At 34.8% G+C, this 18,112-nt stretch overlaps 1 pseudogene; it reads right to left on the minus strand.

Moving 5' to 3' along the window:
• Positions 1-809: 809 nt before the first annotated feature.
• On the minus strand, positions 810-1,612 carry LOC102468325 (40S ribosomal protein S3a pseudogene; annotated as a pseudogene).
• Between the last annotated feature and the right edge of the window lie 16,500 nt (positions 1,613-18,112).

The following is an 18,112-nucleotide window of genomic DNA, read 5'->3' on the forward strand; positions in this document are numbered from 1 at the left end:
CTTTTATTTTCTATCTTACATAATATATTTGCTTCTAATTGAAACTAAATCAATAACAAATTATTTTATTTTAAAAGGCATTTTCATAATCTAAACTAGGACGAACATAAAAAGAGGGCTTAAGTTTTGAATGTTGCATGTAAAGAAAATTCAGAAGTATCAAGAAATAGCTCTGGGAGCTGGCAAGTGGCACGGTGGTTAAAGGTGCTGGATTCTTGAGTCCCAGACCTCGCAGCTTGCTTTCTCACTTTCCTTTTCTCTCTATCTCTGTCTGTCTCTGGTCAAATTAAAGAAATAATAATAACAAATAAAATTAAATAAATAAATATTTTTTTTAAATTAAAAAAAAGAAATACATCTAAGATTATTGGTAACATGCATCTCATAAATATTTATTATGATGTAGGTATAGTTCTTATATATATAATGGAACTTTGTTCAAAGTTAAAGAGAAATATATACATAAAAAAATCATTGTATTACAGAATGCCTCATAGTCTTTACCAAGTTATTTAAAATTTTATTGCAAACACTTTATACTTAATATATTTAGTTCTTTTGTGCTGATGGGTATTCAAAAGTGGCCTAGGGTAATTCTTTCTCAAATGAATAATAATCTCCTATCCTGTTCTGTAGGTATTATATGCCATAAACTAGATTTTTTTCAAAAATAAGGAATGCCTGAAAGTCTACCCTTAAGTGAAAACAATTAATGTACAAAATTTAAAAATCAAATTTTAAATTGTTTATCATTTGAAGCAGTTTTTTTTTTTTTTAACTTTCACAAATAGGACTTTTTATTTGTCACTATTAAAAGTTTGAACTTTAAACAGATTCTTGGACTGGTGGTTCATAACCGTCAGCTCGTTCAACTTTGGTGCCCGTCTCATCCCCAGTAGCTTTTCCAGAGCTACTACCTTCACCATGAAGCTCCATGAGTTTTCCCAATTCAAACCTGGTCTTCTTCAGCATTTTTACTTTCCTGATGAAGACATCATGGAGAGGCTAGATGGACTGGCAGGCCTTTTCTGTCTTTTCCGATGCTGTCTGGAATCAGTTTATTGACCACTTCTTTCAAGCCATTTGTCTGCCCCTCCCGGGTCATGATTTCCGTCATCTTCTTCTGGATTTGGTGGACCTGCTGATGCTGGGCATTAGAGGTCTTCCGTATCTGATTGTTGTGTTTTTTAGTAAGCCCAACACAGAAGAGACGAAGCAGATAACCATCAGTAGTCTTGACGTCATGAGCTTCGATGGTAGGCTGCCATTTTTTGACCATGGAACACATTTTGCCATGGGTGAGATCCATGCCATGGAAGTTAGTCAGGCAGTTTTTGCCCTGGACGTCCTCAGTAATTAGCTTCAATTTTCTAAATGTGACTTTGTCTTTCTGCAGATCTGCAAGGCTCACTTCAAACACACAGTACTTAAGGCCGTCAGACGCAATTTTATCCTTGAGTCCTGGTAACCAGTGTGTTCCCAATATTTCTCATGTTGAACATAGCAGGTGCTTTCATGTCATACCAATCTTTTTTAAAAAATGGATCAACCACTTTCTTCTTGGCTCCCTTTTTGCCGCCTTTCGTAGGCACTTATTCTTGCCAATTGCCATGGTGCTACTCAGAGAGCCAAAAAGACCATTTGAAGCAGTTTTAAATAATGCAAAAAAGTATTGTCTTTTTACTTTATATTTAAGAAATAAATCCTGAAGTAAAATAAAATATCTTTCCTTTTTTCTCCTCTTTATCAATAGGGATATTAAAAATAGTAAATAAAAAGGACTAATAATAAAATATAAAGCAACATGAAAATAAAAAATGACTCTTACTATTTCAGAATTAACATATAATGTCATTACCTATCTGTAGTCATCTCATAAATTACACATTATTACTATATTTCCATCATACATTAGCACTCTGGGCCCCAAAGTTAAATAACTTGCCAAAAACTTCTGACATGAAGGAATACAGTCAGTAGTTAAAGGAGTATTAGAGTTGAAAGAATATATGAACTCCCACTTAACCAAGATGAAAATATACCATGAAAGACAAAATGTCTTTGCTGACTTCATACTAAGCTATATATTTTCCACTTAATTGTCAGAAAAAAAAATTACTAAAAAATGGTGATAACTTTTTTTGACCAATCTTCATTAAAAGCATGCTGAGCTTTTTTCTTACTTTTATATATTATTTATAGAGATCATCAAATATAAGCACTAATTTTTTTTTAAGTTTTTAAGCTTTCTTATTAGTTTCTAATTGCTACTGTAAAAATCCCCCCAAAAAATCAGTGGCTTAAAACAACACAAACGTATTCCCTTTTAGTTCTGAAGGTCAGAAATCTCAAATATCTGTAAAAGTTCACAGATGGAAAGGAGTTTTGTTGCAAGATGGATCATATCTAGAGCATCATCCATCCATGCCTAATTTTGATGATTTAAATAATAGGGTTTAGGAATTTTCAGCTGATGAGAATTAGATTTTGCATTTGAACTAGTGCTTAATTGGTTGAACATTTTTAAGACCTCTGGATGAGGCAAATATATTTTTCATGTGGGGTAGACATGAATCTTTGACTGTCAGAGAGTGTCTTCCACTGGGATGGCAAAGGGAATCCATGAGTGACATATCTAATCTCTTCGATAGTCCTCATGTGACTGAGTAGCTGAACCTGAGCCTTCAGAGGCACCAACAAAAAGTTTCTTCAACCATGCCCTTGAATTGCCCTGAATTTCCATCTAGAAATTCCAAGCCTCTTCCTGACAGTGGATCTCCAATTAGCATGTTTCACATATCTAGATAGGCTGGAAATTCCCTCAGTTATTAAATGTTCATTCCTTTTTGTTTAACAGTGATTACAATGTATTTATTTCTATTACATTTTACTATAAGTAGCAAGAATAAAGGCTGCACTTTCCTTGGAAACCTCTTCAGCTAAATGTTAATATCAATATTTAATACAAGCTCTATTTTCTACACAACAGTAAAAACAATTCTGCTGTTTTCTGCCAGTGTATAACAAGGATACCCCCCTTCCATTTCCTCATAAGCTCTCACAAGCAGTGCCTTTAACATCCATATTCTATGTACAGTCTATATGTGATGATTTACATGTTCTCTAAGCTGATAGAGGTTTCCTTTTATTAAATTTAACTTTATTTATTATTATTACTATTATTATTATTTTACTGTGGTGGTGATGGGAGGGAAAGGAGGTGAGAAAGCAAGCTTCCAGGTTTGGGACTCGAACCACAGCTGGTCATGTGGGAGTCTAGCATGTTTAACTACCACGCCATCTGCCAGACTAATATAGGTTTTCTTTACCATGCTCCTCCATTTGAGTCCTCATTAGCCATTAACAACTATACTTTTACTAATTTTTTTAAAGCAATTTATACTGCTTAAAATCATGTGCCTCATAATTCTTTCACTCTTGTGGGTATTTTTTAAAACTGTGCCTCACCTCAAGGTATGAAAATATGTATTAGTTTCCTATTTCTGCTTTAACAAATGGTCACAAATTTAGTGACTTAAGCAATAAAAATTATCCTAGTTCTGGATATGAAAAGTACAAAATGAGTCTTTCTGAGTTAAAATCAAGGAGTCAGCAGGACTGGCTCCTTCCAGAGGGTACAGGGGAGTATCTGTTCCTTGCCTCCTCTACAGTCTAGAGTCTCTGGAGCCATCTAACTCCCACCTCTGCTTTCGTTATCTCGTCACCTTCTTCTTTCTAGTCAACTCTCCCTCTTCTCCCCACTCCTAAAGACACTCGCGATTACACTGGGTACACCCTAATCATTCAGGATAATCTCCTGACCTGAAAACACCCGACTTAATCACATCTGCAGACCTTCTGTTTACAACTTCTGGGGATACAAATATCAGTATCTCCATGGGCAGTTATTCACTCTATCGAGCTTGATATTATCCCTCATTGATTTTTCTTTTACAGATTTTTTCCTGTAGTGCATGTACATTCACCGGAGAGAGACAGAGGGAGAAAGGGGCAAAGTGAGAATTCACCCCCCAGGGGCATGGCCATACCACAATCCCTTTTTCTCCATTCTTCTCTTGGGATTTTTGGGCATGCTTGTACATGTACCTGATATACTTTTAAGTCACTGGATCCAGGACTTGAATCATCATTGGTCATGTGGGATTCAACCTCCCTAACCTCTATGTCACCTGCTGGCCAACTCATTGATTTCTGTCTCTTGTTGTGGTCAATGCTGTAATGTGCATGTTTCAATTTTCCACAAACATGATATTATATGTTAATTACAGTAAATTTAGCCAAAGTTCGTGCTATTTTTAGTAATGCAATGTAATGATGTACAATATATATGATTGGGGTTTAAAAGAAGTTGTGATATTAAGATTATGTAGAAAATGTTTCAATGGTAGGCAAATTGTGATATCATCATTATAAAGATGGTTCATGGAGGCCAGATTTGTGGCCTGATAGTTAAGCCAGTTGGATCCCAAATGTTTGACTACACAGTTCAAGTCTCAGACCTGGTGGCTTCAAATACACGTGAGACATGTGTGCATGTGTGAGCATGCCCAAAGTCTTGAAAGGATAAAGAGATGTGGGAGAAAGGATGGCATGACCGCATCTTATGGGGGATACTTTCTTCTCTTCTTCTCTTTCTGACTCTCTGGTGAGTGCATGCACCTGCTGGGAAACAAACAAAAAGAAGATGATCCATTGTATTGTTTCTGCAAATACAGTCTGTCAGAATAGACAATTTTTTGCTAGTTGGGAGAAAAGCATTTATTAGAGATGAGTTGCTTGCTTGATTGTCATTGATACTAAGAATGATAAATTTGGGGCTCTACTTTCTTTGTATGACTATATTAAGTAAAAAGAAATATTAAAATTCACAAGGGAGAAGTTCAAGGAATTTTCTTTTTCAGATGATAGGAAACCTAAAGCAAATTTCAACAAATAATTAAATTGGCAATACTTTTAAAACAAGCTGGTCTTTTCCATATGAAATTGAGTCACAAAGTTATACTTTTGGTTCCACAAACTAGAAATAAACATCAGTTTTTCCTCTTAAGGGACCCTTGGTACTTGAGCTAATTTTACTCCTCTTCAAATTAGAGCATCATCATGTCTCAAAAGCTGTTCTTCTCAATGCTTTAAATATGTTGGTGACTTACTGGTAACACACACAGACAGGCCTTTAAGTCAGCATTCTCAGAGTGAAACTTTGATCCCTTCCCACCAATTGACCAACAATTTCTGCTCGTCCTTGTACACTATCACTAAACGAACGCCGCTCCATGAAACTGCTCTTCTTATCTATTCCATAGCACACCAATCACCTTCCTCCTTGCATCCTTGCTGGGCTCCAATTCATGTTCTACAGAGTGACCTAGATGACTTTTTCATAATGTGCTAGCTTTTTCTCAGACTCTTACATAGTAACCACAACTTAATTTCCAAACTCCATAATTTATCAAACTCAGATTTCAGAAGTTGGTTTATTTATATGTATAAGTTGTTTTCTCTTAGATCCTTCTGTCTTGATCATCTTCAGGGACAATTAAATCCTCTTCGCTGAACATGTCTTTTAGATATTTAAAACAACTGGCCTATTTTGTGGACCTACAGCATTGCATGTAATTTTTGAAGACTGTAGTTACTCTTTTTATTATTTTATTTATTTATTATCATCATAATCTTGTTTATAATACATTGAATTGCATATAACTTTACAGTGTATTACATTGTTTTTTTCAAAAGGGAATACCATGCATGTCAGTCAATATAGAGACATTAAAATCCTCACTTCATCATTCAATATTGTTTCATTGTTTTTCCCGATCATTATTATTATTATTATTCCAATTATTTTTTTAACCAGTCCATCACTATTTCTCATTTTGCTTGTAAAAAGACTTTACCCTTCATGAAATATTTCTCAGACCAATCCATCTTACCAGGCATGGGTTAGAAATACCATTATTAATAGATAAGAAAGCTTATCTATGGATGTTACATACATTTTCTTGTTCGATTTTTTTAAAAGTGTTTTGTTTTTATTTATGTTATAATGCACATGCACTCACCAAAGAGAGACAGATAAGGAAAGTGAGAAATCACCCCCGTGACTAGATGGCCACACCACAATCCCTTCTCCTCCATTCTCATCCCAGGATTTTTAGGCATGTATGCATACGTGTCTGGATTATCTTTCAGCCTGCCAGGTCTGGGACTCAAACCAAGGAGTTGACCATGTGAGATCCAGTACCTTAACCACCATGCCATCTTCTGGTCCTCCTTGTTCACATTTTAAGTAGCAGAATCGGGCTGTGAACTTGAACATGTCTAACTCTTTACTATGCTTTTACTACACTGTAATTCATGCATTACAAGAAAATTGTGCTTTTATCTCTTGTGACACTTAGCATGGTGTTTAGCTTATCCTATGTATATAATTTTGTGCCTGGCATGGAGTTAGATCCTCATTTGGTGTTAGTTATATGAATTAACGTTGTGAGAAATCTGTTTATCTACACATGACAGTGTGGCCAGAGTAGTGAATTTTATATTTAGGAATGAAAAGGCATGTAAATAAAAGGATCAAAACCAATAAGATCCAAGTGCTAAATCTATCACTTACAGAATCTAGATACAGTAGTCAAGTCCTTTGGAGGCTGACTGTTTCTACTTGTAGTCTGTATTTTCAAGTTGTATATACATCACAAGATAAGGAATCACTGAGCCTTCAGGAGGTAGTATAATTCAGTTTTGGGGTGAATAACTGAAAAAAACTAACATTAACATATTTTCTAATCAATTGTGTGTGTGTATTTAAGAACATAAAAATAAAAACAATAATTACTAATATTAGTAGAGCTAATTCAATTGTAAACACAAATGCAAACAATTTTAACAAGCAAATTTTGTTGAATTGGACTTACCAATTAACTATAGGAAGAGAAAAAAAATAATTTGGCTAGTAAGGATAAAATAAGTTGTCAAGGCATTCAGGAAAAAAGTGTATAATTTTCCAAGAATGTGTGAGAAGCAAAGAAAACAGGAGAAGAAGACAAAGCAGGTAACACCATGAGATGTCTTCTATCTTTATTTATTGCGGAAGCTGTGAAATGAGTTAAGACACAACAGGAGTTTATCCAACAAGGGTTAAAATTGCAGTAAAGGTAAATGATCAACATATTCATTCTGATTTGGGGGCATAGATCACTGATTTATGAAAATGTTACTATGAGAATAATAAAAATAAATTAAGCAAATAATAATTCACAATGAAGCTATATGTTGTCTAACTAGCTCAGCCCTTATTGAATGCCTAGAGAGGATTTGGGGAGAGCTTTGTGTTGTAGATTAGTTTATTACATGTAAAAGAGTTCTTCTCATCCCGCCTGCTTGAACAAGGTCTCGGTGGATGTAGCATCTACCATGACTTATTCTAGTAACTTTGTTAGAATTAAATGTAGACAATTGATCACTGAATTGCCTATCTTTCCCTGTGACCTACTCTACAGACAATTCTTTCTCTAGAAAAAATTTGGAACATAAAAATAGGTAGAAGCTCATTTTCTTATGCTTTGTGTAGGTTGGCTGGTGAGGAAAGTGAGGTAAAGGCCTGCCATCTCAACCACCCAAAAATTAGGACCCACAAGGAAGGATAATGGCTTTAAAGCAGGAAGTCAACAAATGTTTATTACAAATTAAGATCAGTTTGTCTGTTTAGATAATACTGGTTTACTTCCTATGCCTAATTTAGATTCATGTCTTAGAGCCAGGAGCCATCCAGATGGCAGTAGTTCTTTGGGACTTGACATTATTTTAAAAGGTCACCACAGGCGAATTATAACTGGCACCTTGTTCTTATCAGAGACCAAACATCTGTGAACTTGCTCCAGTTTTGAATCATCAGTGGAACAGTTTCCCATGGCAGCTCTTTGCCGACTTTCTTTCTGGGTGAACTCTGTGAACCATTTATTTTTGCTATTAAAAATGGTCACATGTACTATATAGACATTCCCATAATGTTCCTAAAATTTTGTCACTTGAATTTGAGTCCAAAGATATTAGGTCTTTTAACTTAGAAACATACCATAGATTTGCTTAAAGTAACAGCAACATTTATGAAATGCTCTCCATTTAACACGTACATATTTTCTTCCCTGTGGTGCTACTGTATCCCGACAAAGTTTCTTTATTTTTTTTTGACATTTAAAATTTTTTATATACATGCAATCACTGTATATCATTACAGTTTGCAAAGTGAATTTTTTCCCAGCATGAATATACTATATTAGTCTAATTAAAATATGATCATACATGTCATCCTCAACAGATAATTTTCCATTTTTTTGTTTTTTAAATGTTTTGTTTCTTTCTTTTTTCCCCTTGATTCCTTTCCTCACATCAACAAACTTTCAACATTTAACTTTCATGTATCAGGAGTATTACATATAAAATACATAACTAAATAAAACATGTATATGTACATTTTATATATATATATGTGTGTGTGTGTGTATACACACTTTATATATACAACTTTCTCCATATTAGAAAGTTAAAATGTGTTAAAATTGTAAGCCAGTTGTATACTCCCTGACCCTCTGCTTCTCTCATCCACAGAGAGGCAGGTTGCTGTTTCTCCTGTTGTATCAGGCCTTTGTTAGGTGTTGTATGTCACAGAAAGAGGTAAACTGGGGAATGGAAATGGATCTTTTACTTCAGCAACTCAAAGTGTCTACTATTCCTTTCAAACCAGTAGGAACCAATGCTCATATTGGAGATTCAGAGTACATCATTATGAAAGAGGTTTAAATAAGGGTCACTGTGTTTTCTGCATTTAGAGAATGTTACTCTTTCTTTCTTCCTTCCATGTTGTTCTGCATTCAGCTCTACACCTCAAGTCTGCTTCTTTGCTTGACTTATGCTAACTCTTCCAACACTTGTGAAGAAATGTCATGGCTTACTAATTCTGTTAATGTTATTCCCTCAAGAAAGGCAACTCATGCACTTGACTTTTGAGTATAACTTACATTGTAAATATGTTTTGGAAATAACTTTTATAAAAGTTAAATTTTGTAAGTGTAAGAAATTTTGATAAGACGCACATGATTTTGAAAATAAAAAGCACTGAATTAACAATTAACCTTTTCTTCTATGAATAGGAGAAAAGGCTAATGAAGATGTGTGTTTATCAGATATGATATTATTAATGTTGGGACCAGCAGTTAGGGTAATGGCTGTGTCACTGGACTCCCATGTAGTTGACTGTGGTTCGAGTCCTGGACCTGTTGGCTTAAACTCATGCCAGGCATGTGTGCGTGCATGCCCAAGATACCAAAAAGGAGAATGGAGGAGAAAGGATTGAAGCGTAGCCATCCACCTTGGGAGGTGATTTCTCGCTTTCTGTCTATCTGTCTCTCTCTGACTTTCTGGCAAGTGCACACGCCCTTTAGCAAAAAAACTCTAAAAGAAAAAAAAGAGAAAAACCAAAAGGGACCAGCAGTTAGTGTAATAGATATAATATTATTAATGTTAAATCATATGCATTTTGTGTCTTGCCATTATAAATTTTGGCTTTTAATTCCATTTATTTCAAAGTCAAATAACTTTTTGTAATACTAAGAAAAAAGTATTCTATTGTTGGAAGGTAATTAGTTACCTTATAACTTTCAGAATATGAATATTTGGTATAGAAAGCTAAATTCACAAGACTATTATTTGTAGAACTATGTTTCTTCAACATTATTGAGTTGGTAAACCTTTTTTTCTTTTTTCTTTTTGTTTTGAGAGGTTTTTGCTATAGGGCACATGTGCTTGCAAGAAGGAGAGAGACAGAAAGCAAGGAATCACCCCCCCTCCCAGGGGGGATGGCCATGCCACAACCCCTTCTCCTCCTTTCTCCTCTTGGGATCTTGGGCACGCACACACACACGCCCGGTGTGAGTTCAAGCCACCAGGTCCGGGACTCGAACCACAGTCAACTACATGTGAGTCCTTTGACGTAGACAGTACGCTAACTGCTGGTCCCAACATTATTGACTTGGTAAACCTTTGAACCACAATTCCACTGAAATAATGATGCAATATTTTGCAAAACTGACATTACCAAATTGACTGTGAATCTTAATGAAGAATCTTGTTCTTTTTCCCCCTTTGGAAACTTCCAAATTGTGGCCATTTTTCTAAGCACTACCTCTAATACACATTTTCATCTATAGGGCCAGGACGCTGTAGGTATGCTTTTTGTTTATGTTTGATGTAATCATTGAATTGTAAACACGTGACCCAAGCTATCCAGTGAAATTATCTTTCTTATATACACGCAATTAGGGCTCTGAGACATTGGTATATCACTGTGAACATTTAAACGTTGATGGTATGTTTGAACAGTGACGATTTTAAACAGTGAAGATATGGAAACCAGCAAAACTAGTTTCTTAGAAAGAAGTGGGCCAGACCATGGGGTGGAAGTTAAGGCAGCTGGATCCCATGTGGCCAACTGTGCAGTTCAGGGTCAGATCTGGTGGCTTGAGAAATGTACCAGGTATATGTGCTTGTATGCCCAACATCTCAAAAAGTGGGATAAATGGTGTGGGAGGAAGGGGATCAGGGAGTAAAAAACATTGAACAGAAATGTAGATGAAAAGTAATCCATAGATGATAATGTATCAATATATGGTAAATTTTTTACTTGGTAACATGCACTATAGTCATGCTGGTTAAAACCATTTTATATATTATAAAGATATACAGCAGTTAGATGTAAATTTTAAAATGTAAAAAGATATGTAAAATAATTTTTAAAAAGTAAAAGTAAAAATTATATTGTATGCTGTAAAGATGTACAATGATTAAATATAAATAAAAACAAAGAAAAAAAAGCAGAAGAAATGGAGAAGGGATTGTAGCATGACCATTCTCCATGGGGGAGGGTGTCTCACTTTCCCACTGATTGTGTCTCTCTGTCTGTCCCTGCAGCAAGCTCACATGCCCTCTGGCAAATTTAAAGAAAGAAAGAGAGAGAGAAGATGCAAGCAGGCAGGCAAGAAACCACAAATAAGCAGAGGTGAGATATCACGTAACACTAAGATTAAAAAAAGTGAACGTTACCTAAGTTCCTTGTTCCTTTCTAGTTCTTCCTAAAGCCTGATGATATATTGTCTGTCCTATGTTTCATGAAATACCTTTGCATGCTTTTAGTTAATTTTCTAGTTTTGTTCAAGCTATTTTGAATGGAATTCTATTTCCTATAATCTGTGATTCTCTGAATTAAATTATATACACATTTTTTCTGACCCCTTGCCTTCTGCTCTATTTGGAGCCCTGATGCAAAACACTTATATTAATGTTACTGAGTCTGTTGTGTCATTTAGATGTTGTGTCAGTGTATGTAGCTATTTTTCTAGTAGCAGTTGTGTCGATTCCCCTAAATTCTTCCATTACCCTGGCGTTTAATTTTAATTTGAGTTCATTACGATCATGAATTAACCTATATTGCTTAACGGTTCAAATATGGTGCACAAAGATCATTTGCTATACCTCTTTGATGACTGTAATCATAGCTTGTTTTATGTTCCAGTTACCAAAGACAACCCAATACCTGCTTACAGCAAAAATTACAGTTTTAGAAATCATTTGAATGTGTTGTGGAAAAATAAAGATGTCGAGAGTGGGGCCCGATACTTATTTTTATTTATAGAGTATGAAGTATAACCTCATTTGACAACTACTAATTGTTCCTAGAGTCTAAGCTCCCTAAAGAGACTCACAAATGCATATAACTTTTGGTGAAACACAGTGACCTTTCATTTCTCCATTTATAAATCCAGCTTTAAGAACATAAACAAGTCAACATGGTAGAGCAGAGTTTTCTCAGTAATAATTTAGAAAGTTTATTTTCTTCATCAAATGGCAATTTATTTGTATGTATATTTCTTTGGTTACTTTTGCCTCTTGGACCTTTTGGGAAATATACATAAATACCATCTCTCATTTCAGAAGGGAACTTCAAAACAAAACCAGCTGAGATACTAGTAAAAATACCTAAAAGAATACAAGAAATTCAAATCAAAGGAATCAACAAATAAATGGGTCAAGTTCTGTCTTTGTTGCACTTTGTAGTAAAATGTTATGTTATTCCCTTTATTTAAAACTTATTCTACTAATAAAACAGTAAAATTCTGAGGTTCAAAATGACGTTGAGGGTGGGGGATGTTGGTCTCCACTCTCCACTCCAATCCAAGCTCACAAAATGTTAAGACCTATATACTATAGTAGGACAGCACAAAGAATTCTCAAGCCAAAGTTTGGTCAATAATCAGTTTTCTCTACATCTTCCACAAATAATGATATCCATTGGGAATGACTTGTGTTAGCATGATAATTTCAAGAATCTGGGATTTAACCAGATTCTCAATTGGGCATTTATGTAATACGTAACATACTGATTTATAGTTAGACCTACACTTTAATTAATACTTTTTACATGAATAAAGAATGTCTTTATTAACTCATGTATAATGTTTTTGAACTCTTTAAAAAATGACTTCATTCATTGAAAAAGCTGAAATCATAATTTTCTCCTAATTGAATTCATCCTCTCTGTAAGTTGTAGACAGGTATGCTTATGCATATGGATTATTATAGTCACACACATAAAAAATCTCTATTGGTGTTTGGCATCTACTCAACTAGATTTTCAAATCTGATTTTTAAAAATGGATAGTTAGATAGCAATATATGCTCTTTAGAAACCTTAGCTATAACATTAATAAGACAATATCAGAGGATATTCTGGCACAGTTCAGATTTTTATTAAAAGCAGGTATATTTTAAGTATATACATTAATAATTTTGTTGTTCATAGGAATAAATTACTCACCATTATGTACTTGGTAAACAGATGGGAAAAATATCACATACTCTTTTGGTTGGTTGTTTATTTGCTGTATAAAGAAGAATAAGGTCATTTTCTTCTGCAACTTAGAGTGGTAGAAAGCAGCACAGCACACATGGCCACTTTCATCTTTTGAGATGACATATTTGAAATAGAAGATGACGAGGCAAAATATTTAGAAATATATTATCCTAATTGTATATGAATAATGGCCAGAGTTTTAAAACAAATTAATTTCTAAAAATTAAAAACAAGAATTTGAATATTTTGAATCCTGATTTTGTAAGTAAGTAATAAATGAGTGAACCAAGTTTGACAATGTATTTTGCCAGAAAATGTACTTTTAAAATTTATCAGTAGATAGTATTCAAGAAAAAAACCCTGTGATCAAATCAGCTTATTTGGCTTAAGAAAATTAGGCATACTTCTTTATTTTAGTACTTTTTCAGAAATTTCAAAATGTTAATATGGGGGGCCAGGAGGTGGTATGGCGGTTAAGGCATTGGACCCTTACATGGTCAACCATGGTTCAAGTCCTGGGCCTGGCAATTGCTTTCTCTCTCTGTCTCTCTCTCTCTCTCTCTCTCTCACTCACTCGTGAGCTCATGTGCCCTATAACAAATTTAAAAATGACAATTGTAATAAATTAAATGAAAAATTCTAAAAAAGTTCATGTAGACTGTAACTAGGAGTGTGTTTGCGTGTGTGTGTGTGTGTGTGTGTGTGTGTGTGTAGAATAAGTTTCACATGCATTTGCCTACTGAAAACTATTTTTTTCTTCTTAGAGTCTTTCAGAGAGTAACGCTCTGTAGAATATAATTCAGCATACTTCAATAAATATTCACCAGTTCATTATGCCTTTAAGATTGCTCCCATTGTGTATTAATTTTCAGTAATGAGAACCAGTCTGATAATGTTAAGCAGTCTTAAATAAATATATCACACACTAGTTTCTGTCTATATCCTAGTTGGTTTTTCACTTTCCTATAACCATTAAGGATGTTTATTATTAAAATGTGCTTTAATACTAACCCAGAAATCTTTGTCGGCATGGGGGAATAGAGCTCTATTTTTACCTTGAAATTGTACCAACCTATAACTTCAGTTAATAAAATACTTACATCCTTGATGAAAGAAATCATTGTTATAACTATACTGATTATCATTGTTATTTCTTCAGAAAGTAAATTGGCTTCTGGGTATTGTTAGTCTAATCCCATATGCCACCACAAAGTTTGGACTTTGAAGCAAAGGCATTAGATATTTCTTGGATCACATCCCTAGATAACGAAGAACTTCATTAAAGATAGAAAGAGTTCTATATCCTCTGTATCCCACTGGTTTAATTTATAAAAGCTTGCATTAGTTGGAGAAATCATATTTACATTTTCAAAGGTACAAAGTTTTATAGTACTGTGTAAGGGACACACGGTCACCTCCTGCTCCACAGCCCTTAAGAAAAATGCTTGGGTTCAGCTCCCTGCTTTGCCTGATTTTAACTAAAAAGAAATAACAGAAAGGAATGCATGAATTCCACTCCCTTCTTTGCCTAATTTTAACTAAGAAGAGACAACAGAAACAATAACAATGACTCGAAACATTTCAAAACCAGTGTTCAGATAATGATAGCTTGCTACCTCCGCAAGAAGCAGAGACATTCCCAATTAATGCAATACAACTGGCTTGGCTGCTCTGTCTAAAAGGTCATTGCTGAAAAATGAACTAGGAACCTGGGTAACTTTGTTGTAGAAAACTAACAGATTGCCTAATTGTTGTAATGTATAATAGGTTTTAACTTAGAAAGGTAGGCCTGGCAAAATTTTACTGTGGCAGCCTACAAGTAAGTCTAGTCCTAGTTATAAGATTGCAATTTAGGGAACCAGCAGTTAGCATAATGGCTATGTCGCTGGACTCCCATGTAGTCGACTGCGGTTCGTGTCCCGGACCCGGTGGCTTAAAACTCACGCCGGGCGCATGGGTATGCGTGCCCAAGATCCCGAGAGGAGAATGGAGGAGAAGGGATTGCGGTGTGACCATCCCCCCTGGGGGGTGATTTTTCGCTTTCTGTCTCTATGTCTCTCTCTGTCTGTCTGGCGAGCGCACGCGCCCTATAGCAAAAACCTCTCCAAAAAAAAAAAAAAAAAGATTGCAATTTAAACTCATGGAAAGATGTAAATGTCTGTAAGAGACACTTTGCCTAACAGCGGTGCATATTTATCTGTATATACATTCACTAAAACTTTGAAATTGATTTTTATAACCTTTTGAATAATTTATAAAATAGTTTTAAATCTAGTGTAGGAATTCTGGTCATCAGAGTAATGTGAGCATTTTTCACGACCCACGTAAAATTTCTAAGCCTTAACAAAATCCCATCAAGAACCTCAACACTTGGGCCAGTTGGGCACAGAGTTTTCATGCTGAGTCATGTAAAATTGCCAATATGCTGTTTTTTTATATAAAATGATATTTATATATTATTAAGATAATAAACTGGAAACTAACTGTTATAGCAAAACCTACTATTAACTGAATGTTTTTCTTTTGTTCTCCTCTCCTTTACTGAATCGCATTATCTGCAACTAAAATAAGCCAATTTACCTTAATATTCAACTTAGTCATTCCTTTACTAGCCAAGTCTGGCTATCATTTAATAATAAAAGATAAAGAGTGCTTTTTAAGACAACACAAGCATAAACTTTCATGGCGATATTAGGGAAACTCTAAGAGAACCACAAAGTTAAGAGACAAATGAGGGACCAGTAGTTAGCGTAATGGCTATGTCACTGGACTCCCACGTAGTCGACCGTGGTTCACATCCTGGATCCAGTGGCTTAAAACTCACACCGGGCGCGTGTGTATGCGTGCCCAAGATCCCGAGAGGAGAATGGAGGAGAAGGGATTGCAGCGTGGCCATCCCCTCTTGGGGGTGATTTCTCGCTTTCTGTCTCTATGTCTCTCTCTGTCTGTCTGGCGAGCACATGCACCCTATAGCAAAAACCTCTCCAAAAAAAAAAGAGACAAATGGAAGACCTAAAGATTTTTGCAACTTATATGATAGAAACTATAACAAGAGGGATTATTAAACAAACTATACAAAGAAGTACAAATGGATAAGCAAAATTTGACAACCTGATAGAAAAATAGGGAAGTTATATAAATAGGTAAGCCACAAAAGAATAAGTATTAATGTCCAGCTTCTACAATTGTCGTAAAAAATTGTGACCATCTTACTGACTTAAGTAACACAAATTTATTATCCTATAATCTTGGAGGTTAGAAGTCTCATGTGCTTCTCAACACACTAAAACTGAGTGGCTAGCAAGCTGTTTTCTCCCTAGTTTTCCATCCTGTCAAGGTCCTGGCCATATGAGCACACACCTTGGGTATAAGTTGCTGGGGCCCAGGACTCAAGCCCTGATCAGCCATGTGGGATCTGGCTTCATCTGCATAGTGCTTAATTGTTACTCTGTGGGGCTCATCCTATTTCTCCTTTTTGTTTTAAGTCTAGAGGAATATATAAAATGGTCTACTATTAATGGATATTTATTGTAAGAAGTGGGATAAGGTTTAACTTTTGATCTATTGTGTTCTTTTATTTGTAAAATATGTCTAAAAATAACAAATATAGAGATCTTCTGGAATATATACACATAATCATCAAAGTATCTTCTGTAATTACTTAAACCAAGCATTGGTAATTTTGAGGGGCCAAATTCTACCTAATGCCACCCAATGTAAATATTATAGAAAACAGCAGTTTTTAACATGTTATCTATCTGATACCATGCCAAAGGTAGATTTTTACAACAGAGACCATATGGTCTACCAGTTTAAAATATTTATTATCTAGACCTTTTTATCCTTTTTGCTTGGATGGGATACCTCATTAGAGCTGAGGAGCGTTACCTGAGACTAGAGCCTGTCGTCTAAACATAGATGTATATGATCTACAGGATTATTTAGCATCAAGTAAACCAGGTAGCTCCTTAAAAACAGAGATGACCTAGTGCATAAATTAGAATGAGTGTGAATAAAAGTAAAAGTATAATAACATATTTGTAGTCAACCATAGACTTTCTATTTAAAGATATAAACAGAAAAGATTTCTATTTGATTCTGACTTGGAAAAGCAAGAAAATAAGTATGCCCCACTTTGTTGTACATATATTATCTCCTTTAGTTATTTTGGTTTCTATCACAGTGGTATAATTAATCTCCTAATCTTATAGCAGGAAGAACTGATGGTCTGAGAAATTAGGTGAAATTATTTGCTTTGTACATGACATAAAGACTTCCCGACTTCTTGTTACCCAAAGTGCTTTTAAAATTATATATATACACACACACATGCATATAAATATTCTTTTAAGAAGATAAAAAAAACATCCTATATAAGGATGTGGTTAAGTTCCAGTTATATATATAAATACATGTAAAATATATATATGTATATATATATATATATATATATATATATATATATATATTCTTTTCAAAAGATTAAAAAGTCCTGTATAATGATGTACTTAAGTTCCAGGAAATGGAAAACTTCTAAATCAGGTACATACCTTTTATAAGCCAAATTCTTTCTCCCTTCCTTAACTCGTAGGTGCCATTTAGAACATAATTATTTTACTCCTATAAAATTTCCCTCACTTTGAGCAATTATTTTTCTTTACGGGAGTTCTGGTCCGTATCACAGTTTTGCACAAGTGTTTTTAATATTGTCTGCATCGGTCATGAACCATTCTAAGTTTCTATCCATCATGGTCTTCTAGAATAGATACACAAATCTCTGTGTGGTCTTTTGGGCTCCAGAAGTCTTTTAGATTCTATCACAGTGAAGTTAATAGAACTTTAACTTCTATTAAAGTTCAGGCTTTAAATGCTCTATCTTCCTCCTTTACTCAGAACCCTACCACTGCTACTGTCTTCCAATTTGCCCTAATTCCAACACAAGATGACAGTCTCTTGAGAAAGAAAAAAACTCTGTCTGTTTTTTTTGTTTTTTTTTTTTCTGTTCTTACAGTAAGGTTTCTAAGGTGCCAGAATAAAAGAGTTCTTTGTATTTACATGACAGTTCTTTTTCTCCTCAGGGCTTAAACATGCCATCCAAAGTTCAAATTGTGATAGGTTGCTAGTGTGCTACCTCACTGTATGGGAGTCCATCACTATCTTCTAAATGACCAAGGTTTGCAGGTA

Source organism: Tupaia chinensis, unplaced genomic scaffold (genome assembly GCF_000334495.1).
Source record: "Tupaia chinensis unplaced genomic scaffold, TupChi_1.0 Scaffold000382_1, whole genome shotgun sequence".
NCBI lineage: Eukaryota > Metazoa > Chordata > Mammalia > Scandentia > Tupaiidae > Tupaia > Tupaia belangeri.